The sequence below is a fragment of the Podarcis liolepis genome (assembly GCF_965112155.1).
Source record: "Podarcis liolepis genome assembly, chromosome: 15".
NCBI classification, from domain to species: domain Eukaryota; kingdom Metazoa; phylum Chordata; class Lepidosauria; order Squamata; family Lacertidae; genus Podarcis; species Podarcis liolepis.
Window position 1 is genome coordinate 2,733,880 of NC_139566.1, and position 13,177 is coordinate 2,747,056.

A 13,177-nucleotide genomic window follows, 5' to 3' on the forward strand; every position below is an offset into this window, starting at 1 on the left:
GGGGGAAAACCGTGCTCCCCCCGCCAGCCCCGACAAGCTCCTGAGCAGCTCTGGGGTAGCCCGCGAAGCCTCCACAGGGCAGTGGGGAACCTTCATCCTGCTGCCCTGCAGAGGCTTTGCGGGCGCTATCCCTGGACAGTCCAGGAACCAGCATGTTTTTACATGAATAGAATGTGTCCTTTTATTTAAAATGCACCTCTGGGTTCTTTGTGGGGCATAGGAATTCATTCATTTTTTCCCTTCAAAATATAGTCCGGCCCCCCACAAAGTCTGAGGGACAGTGGACTGGCCCCCTGCTGAAAAAGTTTGCTGACCCCTGCCCTAAGCAGTGGCGTAGCGTGGGTTCTCAGCACCCGGGGCAAGGCAAGTAATTTGCACCCCCTAACCCGTGGATTTTAGCACTCGAGTCTCTTCCGCGCCCCCCCCCCAGATGTTGCGCCAGGTGCGGCAGGCCCCCCCCCTGCACCCCCCACGCTACGCCACTGCTCCCACCACAAGTCTTCAGGACAGCCATCCGAAGGCTGGCGGTGGGGCGGAGAGCCCTCCTCCCGCCGCCAGGCTTCGGAGCAGCCTTCCGAAGCCTGGCGGCGGGAGGTGGTCTCTCTGCCCCACCGCCAGGCTTCGGAGGAGGTCCGAGGACAGTGGGGAAGACGCGCTGCGCTTCCCTGCTGTCCCAGAGATTTCCCTATGGACTTTTGTCTTGCGAAGGGCCGGCCAAACGCGCCCCCCCCCCCCCAATGTTGCGCCCAGTGCGGCCGGCACCCCGGCACCCCCCACGCTACGCCACTGGCCCTAAGCACTGCCAGACAGGGTCAAGGTTACTGAGTGAAAGAACCAGGGGTTTAGTTTCCTGCAACCCTTTTAAAATCCAGCCTTTTTTCCACAACCAGGAGAACGGGGGCGTATCACTTTGTTTGCAGTGCTTTGCATGCAGGAGGTTCCAGCTTCGAATCCTGACATCTCCCAGTGGCCTAACTCTGCAAAGCCGGCTTCCTGTGATCCTGAAATCCATTCTCTGGCTTTGCTTGAAAGAGAAGCCTTTTTGCACCTTCCGTCTCTGACAGAATTGCAGGAGCGTGCAGAAAAGATATATTCCACCACCGCTGAAAATGAAGACAGATGGTCTAATAAACCTATATCAATATTGATTCTGCATCAGGTGGGCTTCCAACGCAGGCAGGTTTCCATTGCGTGGGTAAAATAAAATGTTTTAATGGATTGAGGGAGGGAGGGATGAAACCGGGAGGTGTGTGGAAACTGATTAGAGAGGCAAGTTTGTAGCCGAAGATTCCTCATGTCTCCAGAAGCGCCACAGAAATCAGATTCCTGAGAATGGAAATTTGAACAACAACAACAACAAAACTTACAAAGTTTCTAGTCCATTGATGGAGAAGATGGGCATGAAAGCCTGTTGGGTGATGCTGACTGAAATTTGAAAAGAAAGTGGGTACATAATAGGTTCCAGCACTGGAGGGCAGTCCTCCTTAAGTTAGAATTTTAGAGTTGGGAGGCACCCAAAGGATATCCAGTCCAACCCCCCTGCAGGACAGGAAACTAAACTAAAAAGTTCCAAATGCTATGACCTTTCCAAACGGGGGCGTTCTCCAGCCTCTTGATCATTGTCTTATCCTTTATCCTCATCCTGCAATATCCTTTTTCTTTTTAAATTTTTTAAAAATAAATCTTTATTCAACATTCAACACATATTTACACAACAATTTGCCATGTTACAGTTTATGCATGAACACCACACAAGAAAAAGAAAAATACAACAAAAAATAAATAAAAAGGAAAAGGAAATAAAAAATGAAAGTAAGAAGGATAAAAGAAACTTCCGGTTGTTCTCAAAAAACTAAGTCTCATTTGTTGTTTTTTAAACAGTATGATATTATTATACTTTGTTTCCTTAATTTCCTTCAGATAAATATTCTTTAGTTTGTTGTCTATACATTACAGTACAAGAATCATTTAAGGTCTGCCAGGAGGTTTTTGCTATTGTAATAGGTTTTCAAATATTCTTTAAATACTATCCATTCTTTATTCGCCTTCTGCATTGAGTCTCCTCTAAGTCTCCCCGTCATTCTGCAATATCCTTTTTCAGCTGTGGCGACCAGAACTCTATCCAAGTCTTCCAAGTGCAGCTGCACAGCATTACAATATTGGGCAGGTGGTTTTGTGTGTTTTTTTTAAATCCCTTTTCTAACAATCCTTAGTTTGTGGTTCTCTTTTTTCACAGCTACTGCTAGGAAATCAAGGTTTCGTTCCCGGTCAGTCTCCATTGTGATTCCAAGACCCAGCCTTCTTTTAAAATTCATAATCTACACTGCAGGCAGGGAGGATGATAATAGGGCATATAACACCCCCACCAAAAAACATAGATTTAGGCCCCTTCTGCATTGTACATTTAAAGCAGTATCATTCCTCAAAAGAATCATGGGGAGGGTAATTTGTTGAGAGTTGTTAGGAGCCCTCCCTTATTCCCCCTACAGAGCTAGAAACTTTATAGCAGTTTAATTATCAATCCCTCTTCCCAGGTGACTCTGGAAATTGTAGCCTTGTGAGGGAAACTTGGGGGGGTGGGGTGTCCTAACAACTTGGCACCTTTAACAAACTCTTCTTCTTCTTTGGCGATCCCTCGTAGCTGAGTAAGATTGTCTTCCATAAACACGGTTTTAACAATGAGTCCGTAAGTGACTGTGGAGGCCAATTCTGGATCCACACCTCCTTCCACAGTGGGGACATTGGTTTCCGGGTGGGAGTTGATCACGGTGTGGATTTGCCAAGCGTGCCTTCCTCTTAGCACGTTTCTCCCTTGCGTCCTGAGTTCGAGTGTCTTCAAAGCCCATGACACCTTTGGTCAAGGCTGTTCTCCAACTGGAGCACTCGCAGGCCAGTGTTTCCCAGTTGTCAGTGTTTATACTACATTTTTCCAGATTTTCCTTGAGACAGTCTTTAAACCTCTTTTGTTGACCACCAGCATTACGCTTTCCATTTTTAAGTTCAGAATAGAGTAGTTGCTTTGGAAGACGATCATCAGGCATCCGCACAACATGACCAGTCCAGTGAAGTTGATGTTGAAGAATCATCGCTTCAACACTGGTGATCTTTGCTTCTTCCAGTACACTGGTAGTAGTTCGCCTGTCTTCCCAAGTGATGTGTAAAAATATTTGGAGACACCGCTAATGGAATCTTTCGAGGAGTTGGAGATGGCGTTTATAAGTGGTCCATGTTTCACAGGCATACAGTAAGGTTGGCAGTACAATAGCTTTGCAAACAAGCATTTTGTTTTCCCTGCAAATATCCCAGTCCTCAAACACTCTGCACTTCAATTGGGAGAAAGCCGCACTTGCAGGATTCTCTGGGGAAAGCCACGACTGTTTTAAAGTGGAATGGTAAAGTTTTAACTGTGTAGTTCAGATGCAGAAGATTTCCCACAGAATCACAGCAAGAGAGGAAAGGATTAAACTCTCCCCCGCTTCACGCCTGCTGCAAATCTGATTATTTTCAGCCTCCATTCCTCAGTCATTTAAAAAAAAACCTCCTGCCATGTTAAATGCATCTTTAACATCTGCTGTGTGGCCCTGACTCACTCCAGGGAGGAATGCAGCAATTAGGATGGGGGGGAAATGTTGTCACGTCATTTTCTACCACCAGATGGAAACCTTGGACCAAGTATTTCAGCGCCGGGAAACTGCATGTAAATTCTCCAGCAAAGACTCATGTTTATTCTTGGCCAATCCTGCTGCCTCTCTGTACCCGGGCACGGTTGGCAGCTTTTAACTTGGCAAATTACGGGCAAGGCAGCCACTCCCCATTTTTTAATGGGGGTGAAAAGCGCTGGGCATCTCAGGGTTTCTCCTGACCACAACAATGCCATCATAAAGGCCAGTCGCACCACTTTTAATTGTCAGATGCGGAGTTAGGAAAACAGGTTGCTGGCACCTAAGGCAGCCGGCCAAGCAATTATCTCAAAAGGGCAGTGGCTGGAGATCTTTAAATGGGGATAACACGTAGCCCATTTCACCTGGGGGGAAATTGACACCTTGCCGCTTATTCCTGCTCTGGTGGACTCCCACTGCTCGTGACATACACTGAGATCCATAGTTATCCCCGTCGCTTCCTGTGAGAGACACCTGCTTGGTCCGCTTTCCTTCGAAACATCTTCCGTCTGATTTGAAAACAGAAGCCATGGTTGAGCATCTCATGTGTGCATGTGGAGTTCAGAGAACTGGACATGCGTATAGGGAAATAAATCAGGTAGTGAGCATTGGGTGAAGACACCCTTGCCTCTCACCCCACCTCCTGAACATAAGAACATTATTAATATTATTATTAGGGACAGGTGGCACTGTGGGTTAAACCACAGAGCCTAGGGCTTGCCGGTCAGAAGGTCTGTGGTTCTAACCCCCGTGACGGGGTGAGCTCCCGTTGGTCGGTCCCTGCTCCTGCCAACCTAGCAGTTTGAAAGCACGTCAAAGTGCAAGTAGATAAATAGGTACCGCTCTGGCGGGAAGGTAAACGGTGTTTTCATGCGCTGCTCTGGTTCGCCAGAAGCAGCTTAGTCCCGCTGGCCACATGACCCGGAAGCTGTACGCAGGCTCCCTCGGCCAGTAAAGCGAGATGAGCGCCGCAACCCCAGAGTCGTCCGCGACTGGACCTAACGGTCAGGGGTCCCTTTACCTTTACCTTACTATTTATACCACACCCATCTGGCCACTCTGGGTGGCTCGTAACAGAATATTAAAAACACAATGAAACATCAAACATTAGAAACTTCCCTAAACAGGGCTGCCTTCAGATGTCTTCTAAAAGTCGGATAGTTGTTTATTTCCTTGACATCTGATGGGAGGACATTCCACAGGGCGGGTGCCACCACCGAGAAGGTCCTCTGCCTGGTTCCCTGTGTAACCTCCCTTCTCACAGGGAGGGAACCACCAGAAGGCCCTCAGCGCTGGACCTCAGGTTTGGAAGGGGTCGAGAGGGTCATTCTAGCCCTGCAATGCAAGAAAGCAGGTTCCCACAGTTCCGTTCCACCCCACTTCTGTTGCCTCTCTTTCTTCCTCCTCTTCCTTCAGGACCTGCCAATCTCCCCCCCCCCCCCCCCGATCCTGGAAGCACCACCATGGGGCTCATGAGAAATCTCTCCCTCTCGGATCCTCCCCACCGAGGCCTCGGGCCTCCCTGCAAAAAGCTGATCCGATATGGAGCTCTCCTTTCTTGGCACCTGTTTCCTGGGCTGCGCCCTTTACTCTCCTGGAAGCCTCCTCAGATGTGGCGATAGAGCGGCCTGCCTGGGGTGGTGGAGCTGAGGGGGAGAGGCGTGGAGCCGCTGGAATGAAAGCATTTGGCCTGCTGTTCCAAAAAATACCTCCCCAATTTTGTGTTCCCCCCGCCCCACACGGCCTGCGCCTCCTCTAATCCGTGCCCGTCTCCCGTGGGAATGCCAGGGAGCGTCCTTGGCTGACCTTGGCAGGAGATGCTCCCCCAATCAACTACGTACCAGGCCTGCTATGTCATGTTGACAACCAGCCGTGATTTCACCTGTGTGCTCCTGTGATAGGAAATTTGAGGTCTTAGATATATGTTAAATGTTCATAAGTGTACCAACCAAGCACATACATAGATCAGCACAGGAAGACCGACCTGGAACCATTTTGATTCCCAAGCTGCCCTAAACTGACCAAATGTTTTCTCTGCAAGGTCAAAGGAAAATGGAAAAGCCTCCCCATTGTCTTTTCCTTCACAAACCCTGTCTTAAGGGTATGTCTGTGTATGAATAGGGTGACCTGGCTCAGGAACTAAGTATTTATCATTACAAAAGACTGGCCAGGCTCCCCAGGGTATCCAATCAAGTGAGCGTTAACAGGTAACCTGTCAGACAGGAGGTAAACAACACACTCAGATTTCTGCTGTAGACCGCCTTTTCTGTGATGTAGGTATGATGTTTCTGGGGGTGGTCTTCATCTACAGTGGCAATTTCAAAAGTCCATATAAGGCCTTGCGCGCCATTGTTCTGGGTTCCTCCTCTCTCCTTTGTGTGGTGAGGGGAGCACCCTGTTGCAACAGATCAATAAAGATCAGGCTTACTAGCTGCTTTGCTTCTCAATATTCTCTAGTTGGCCTCTGTTATTCTCTCCTACCAATAGGGAACCTATGTAAGGACTCTATATGGGCTCTTGGGTACCTGTCAGAGCTGCTCCCAGATCCTAGCTCCCAGAGGATCACGCTAGCCAGCGTTCACTTTATAAAAGTCTTTATTGAGTTACAGTTTCCATTTTCAAGCTGCCGCGTGCAGCTCTACGTCTTATAAGCTAGACCGGCGAAGCTCCGTCTGAGTCTCCGCCCCCTGTACACCAACTTAATACCCTAGCCTTACTCCACCTTTTCCGCCTGACCGTTCTTCTCTGGGTCCCTCTGCCCCCCATGGTCTCTTCCTTCCTGGACCCTTCTTCCTGGGGTGTCCCCCTAGGCTCCCCCCTTGCTCTGGCCACTGGCGCTCCTTTCTGTGAATCTTCTGATTCACTGGAAAGACTCGGCGATCTCGGGTCGTCGTCATCACTCATCTTTTCTTCGGACTCCTCCCCCTCGCTCTCTGTTTCCTCCCTTGCCCTCGCCTCTGCTCCTGAACCCCTGACAGTACCCCATAAGGGAAAAGGGCAATTTTTGTTTACAACACTCCTTGTGTTAGGAAGGAGCTAGGAAACGCCGAGATAAAGATCATGCTGTCTTGGGGACCCTCTAGACTGGTACCAGTTTCATACCCTCCAGCAACTGGAGTACCCAAATCAAGACGCTCCATTTTTTTCGCCGCAAGCTCTCACGAGGCCCAACTCACTCGCATCAGAGCATGGGAACCCCAAAATGATCATATTCCTTTTTTTTCTTTTATTAGTAATTTCAACACAACATTTTATCAAAAAACATATCATCCTTAAATCCCCCTATTTTCCCCCTCCCTCCTCCCCAAAATACCCCACCCTCCCCTCCCCACCAGCTCCTTTCTCTGGTTTATCAACATATGTTATTTTCTGCATGTTACAAAACTGTACAGATCCTTAATTTATCTATCTAGATGTTATCAATTACAAGTTTGTGAATGTTTGTTCAAAACCTGCCAAGGAGTCCAGTTCGTTTTGTTGTTTCTTTAAGTACTTTGTGAAGGGTTCCCATTCATCTTTAAAATCACAGTTATCCTTGTCATGTAGTTTGTATGTCAGTTTTGCCAGTTCTGCGTAGTCCATCAGTTTCTCTTGCCACAGTTCTTTGGTCGGGATTTCCTCATTCTTCCATCCTTGTGCTATTAAGACTCTTGCCGCCGTTGTCGCATACATAAAGCAAAATGAGCATCTTTTGATCCTGTGCTCTGGTGAGAGTCTGCTGGCTTGCGCAAGAGTGCTGGACCAAAAAACACGGGGCATTCCAGGATCCAGTCAGAAGCCGGGAATGGTTTCTGCAATTCCAGGACATCCCATTTAAATTGGGGCAGTTCTGTGGTCCCCTTGCTTTATTAGTCATTCTGCGATCTGTGTTACAGCATTATTTATTTCATAAAATCCAGGCACCCACCGCCTGACTGTAAAAAAATTAAAAGCCTCAAAGTGGTTTACAGAAAAAAAAGATAAGACAATAAAATCATCAGTAGGAAACAGCAACAATTTAAGACTTTTGAAAAGTTTACATAGCAAGGGGTTAAAAACAGATTAAAACTTGTGTCAGCTTTCTAAACCTCTGGATAGGCAGGTTTTAAGCAGGCGCCAAAAAGAGCACAGCGAAAGGAACCTGCCTGATATCAACAGGCAAGGAGTTCTGAAATATACTCGGAGTCGAGTGTGGATTTCATGCTCTTTATTCAGCTCATAGTAGTGAGGAATGGAAGTTTCCCCGAAATGTCTGCTTTATATACATTATTTACACAATGGGCCCCACGTGATTGGCTAATCAGGTTGCGGATTCATTTCCGCCTGGAGCTGGATTGGGTGGCTCCTGTGGACCAATCAGACTGCTGCATTCCGGATCCTGTTGTTCTAGGACCAATCAGACTGCTGCATTCTGGATCCTATTGTTCTAGGACCAATCAGACTGCTGCATTCTGGATCCTGTTGTTCTAGGACCAATCAGACTGCTGCATTCTGGATCCTGTTGTTCTAGGACCAATCAGACTGCTGCATTCTGGATCCTATTGCTCTAGGACCAATCAGACTGCTGCATTCTGGATCCTATTGTTCTAGGACCAATCAGACTGCTGCATTCTGGATCCTATTGTTCTAGGACCAATCAGACTGCTGCATTCTGGATCCTATTGTTCTAGGACCAATCGGACTGCTGCATTCTGGATCCTATTGTTCTAGGACCAATCGGACTGCTGCATTCTGGATCCTATTGTTCTAGGACCAATCAGACTGCTGCATTCTGGATTCTATTGTTCTAGGACCAATCAGACTGCTGCATTCTGGATCCTATTGTTCTAGGACCAATCAGACTGCTGCATTCTGGATCCTATTGTTCTAGGACCAATCAGACTCCTACATTCTGAATCCTATTGTTCTAGGACCAATCAGACTGCTGCATTCTGGATCCTGTTGTTCTAGGACCAATCAGACTGCTGCATTCTGGATCCTATTGCTCTAGGACCAATCAGACTGCTGCATTCTGGATCCTATTGTTCTAGGACCAATCAGATTGCTGCATTCTGAACCCTATTCAACTCAGTACATAACAAGTTCCAAAGGTCAAGTGCAGCTACACTAAATGATGGAGTTCTTATCAATGAGCATCTGTACCAATGCTAATTCCACCGATTTAAGTGGACATATTTCAGGTAAGATGATCTCATACGTAAACTGAGTAAGGGTGGGAAACAGACCTGACCCACATGTGGGGAATTAACAAAATAATCAACTTACATTCAAAACCTGGGGCTTTGCACCCTCTTCCACTGGAGAGAGCCTCCGGCAGAGTTAAAAACACTTGCAGAGTTAACCGGCAGCATAGTGTGGAATATGGGTTTTCCATATCCCGCTTAGTCTGTTTTCAAGCTCTCGCTTCCTCTCTCTTCCCCGGCTAGCAATGAACAGACCACACACACTGCTGCGTAAGTTTAAAAGCTTTACTTACTAAATCCAAAGGTCTCGTTCATGTGTTATTCCACACAGCAGCAACAGCAGCAGCAGCAGCAAGGAGAACCCATTACTCTTCAGTGCAAAATACGGAATGGAGTTTCAAGCCCACGGTCTGGATTTGATTCACCTGCTGCTATGGGCAGGCACAACAGTTAAATGTCTAGCACTTTGATACTGGAAGGGGAGATCCCCACCTCCAGCCCTGCAACTGTGCAATGGGCAGATGACGGGACTCAAAAAGAGCAAGGAATATGGGCAGTTTTCAGACATGTGGACTCCAAAACAGACCGAGTTCAAGGTGTTGCTATTAGTACAGTCATACCTCAGGTTACAGATGCTTCGGGTTGCACGATTTCGGGTTGCGCACCGCGCCGAACCCAGAAGTACTGCAACGGGTTCCTTCCGGGTTTCGGCACTTGCACATGCGCATGTGCAGAAGCGCTAAATCACGCTTTGTGCATGTGCAGCGGCGCCGAATCACGACCTGCACGTGCACAGGTGTGGCGCTGCGGGTTTTGGACACTGTGGGTCGTGAACGTGCTTCCCGCACAGATCACATTCGCAACCCAAGTGTCCATTGTATATTATATTAGTATTAGTACAGTGGTACCTCGGGTTAAGTACTTAATTCGTTCCGGAGGTCCGTTCTCAACCTGAAACTGTTCTTAACCTGAAGCACCACTTTAGCTAATGGGGCCTCCTGCTGCCGCTGCGCTGCCGGAGCACGATTTCTGTTCTCACCCTGAAGCAAAGTTCTTAACCTGAAGCACTATTTCTGGGTTAGCAGAGTCTGTAACCTGAAGCGTATGTAACCTGAAGCATATGTAACCTGAGGTACCACTGTATACTGTTTATTTATACCCCATCTTATCAGTTTGGGGCCAGTTTATTTGTGGGATCACCTTGCCCGCTATGTGCCCATTCAACCGCTCTAATCTGCAGAACTGGTACTCTTACTGGTGCCACACAATACACACCCCACCCTTGTAAGAAATTGGCCTTTTAGAATCTCAGTGCCTACACTTTGGAACTCTCTGCCTGGTGACATCAGACGCAGCCTTCTCTGTTGCCCTTTTCTCGGTGCCTCCTTCGCTTAGGCAACCCTACCCAGACACCTGGACGTCACAGGTGCTTATCTCTCAGCCAATGTTGATTTTAATCACCTTTTAAAGACCTGTTTCTAACAAGTGAGAATCTTAATCTTTTATTTTGTATATCTTTTATTTCTTATATGTTTTTGCAAACCGCTTGGAGGTTTTCTTGCAATCATGCGCTATATAAACGTTTATGGGTATTCTTTATTTGCACGGCCAAAGCCATGATGAAAGACAATGTACATAAAACAAAATAAATAATAATAATAATAATAATAATAATAATAATAATAATAATTTATTATTTGGACCCCGCCCATCTGGCTGGGTTTCCCCAGCCACTCTGGGCGGCTTCCACAGAAACCAAAAAACACTAAAATATCATACATTAAAAGCTTCCCTGAATAGGGCCGCCTTAAGATGTTTTCTGAATGTCAGGTAGTTGTCCATCACCTTGACATCCGATGGGAGGGCATTCCACAGGGCGGGCACCACCACCGAGAAGGCCCTCTGCCTGGTTCCCTGTAGCTTCGCTTCTCGCAATGAGGGAACCGCCAGAAGGCCCTCGGCGCTGGACCTCAGTGTCCGGGCAGAACGATGGGGGTGGAGACGCTCCTTCAGGTATACTGGTCCGAAGATACCTTAGAGAGAAATACATTAGAGAGTTACAATAATTATTAAATCCATGCATTCTGTCAGATAAGAGTTTGCTCCCCTGAAGAAGTTAGCCTGTATCACCCGCACAAACTTTTCTCCATAAAATTGCCGCTCTAAATGCAAAACAGGCCAGTTTTTCAGAAGTGCAGGGTGACCTAATCAAAAGTTAATCAAACACCCAATTGATCTCTTGATTGGGAGATTTAAACCTTTGGAAAAGGATGCTCTTATGCACTCGTAGACTGAGCAAACCAGTAAGCAGCGGTGTAAATGTTGTTAACTAAATAAATTAAAGGAAGCATTAACAATATACAGGTCTGCTTGCAGGAATGATTGGGTAATCAGCATTCCTTGATGAACAGAAATTATTTTGCAACATCCAAACCGTGACAGACGGAGGTAATGGAGGTTCATACTTTGCCGTGACTTTGGACTGTAGGTGTTAGATTAGACACGGGACATCGTTAGAGAGAGATCCAGGGACCCTTTTTCTCATTATTTTTTTAAAAAAACCCTTTAAAAAACAAGTTTGCTTTGAATACAGGGCTGCTGGTCACATTGCACCACTGCCTCCTGTGTCAGGGACTTCCAGAGTTTAGCTATGTACCAAACGAAGATGCCCTTCCTTTCCCCTGTCTCAAATCTTCCACCATTCAGCTTCTTCAGATGTCCATCAGATGTTCTACGCTACGGTGACGAGAGAGGTATAAAAAAAAAATTCTCTGCCCACTTTCTCCTAATTTTATAAACTTCTCCCATTCCAGCTCTTCCTCCCCTTTTCGCTGACCTAAAAAGCCCCAAACACGGCTCCCTTTCATTATCTTCCAGTATCTGAATGGCTTCCACAAAGAAGATGAAGGAAGCTTGCTTTCTCCTGCTCTGGAGGGTAGGACTCGAACCTGTGACTTCAAGTTACAAGAAAGGAGATTCCGACTGAACATCAGGAAGAACTTTTTTTAAATAAATTTTTTATTAACAATTTCAACATAACAAATTATCAAAACAAATCTTCCTCATTATTTCTCCCCCTTTTCCCCCACCTCCCAGCTCCCCAACAAACCCTCCCTCCCCCCCCCAAGACTTCCCTCTGCTCTTCTCTCTGATTTCTCAACTCATGTTATTCTCTGCATATTGTAAAATTGTATAAAAGGTATAGGGACCCCTGACCATTAGGTCCAGTCGCAGACAACTCTGGGTTTCACCAGTTCTGCATAGTTCATCGAACACCAGGAAGAACTTTTTGGCAGCAAGATCTGCAGCGGAACGGTCTCCCTCGGGAGATTGTGGTCTCGCCTTCCTTGCAGGTTTTTAAGCAGAGGTCGGATGGCCGTCTGCCATGGCTGCTTTCGCTGAGATTCCTGCATTGCAAGGGGGTCTCTTAAAGGTAAAGGTAAAGGGACCCCTGACCATTAGGTCCAGTCGTGGCCGACTCTGGGGTTGCGGCGCTCATCTCGCTTTACTGGCCGAGGGAGCCGGCGTACCGCTTCCGGGTCATGTGGCCAGTATGACTAAGCCGCTTCTGGCGAACCAGAGCAGTGCACGGAAACACAGTTTACCTTCCTGCTGGAGTGATACCTATTTATCTACTTGCACTTCGTGCTTTCGAACTGCTAGGTTGGCAGGAGCAGGGACCGAGCAACGGGAGCTCACCCCGTCGTGGGGATTCAAACCACCGACCTTCTGATCGGCAAGTCGTAGGCTCTGTGGTTTAACCCACAGCGCCACCCGCGTCCCTTTTAAGGGGGTCCCTGACGACTCTACAATTCTATGATTGGGAAGTTGCTCTCGATGATCCAAGAAACTTCCGCATACATCATGTGTGTGACTTGGGATGTGCTGGCAACGGGAGGGAGGGAAATCAGCCTCTCCAGATTTGCTTTCTCCATCTCTTCCACACACACCCTTGCAGTGTTGATCTCAGGCTGGCACCTTTTCCCAGGCCTTGTCACCCCGCAGTCAAAAGCTCTGCGGGCTAAAGGGGCCCCATCCACCCTTCCAGCCCTTCAGGGACGGCTCTTCACAACTTTTTCGGGAACCGAAATTAAGAGAAGGAGAAAGAGAGCCCCACCCAAGGGCAGCTCCACGATCAAAAGTATGTTGAGTCATCCAGCCTGTTATATAACCTCCTGGCAGAGGCACCTACCTGATCTGAGGCTGTTGGCATGATGCTGAGCAATGCAGGTGGGTGACTTTCCACTAGGGGGCAGCGTGGCTCTGGGGATCAGCCTGTATCAGTATCATGTTGTTGTTGTTTAGTCGTTTAGTCGTGTCCGACTCTTCGTGACCCCCCTGGACCAGAGCACGCCA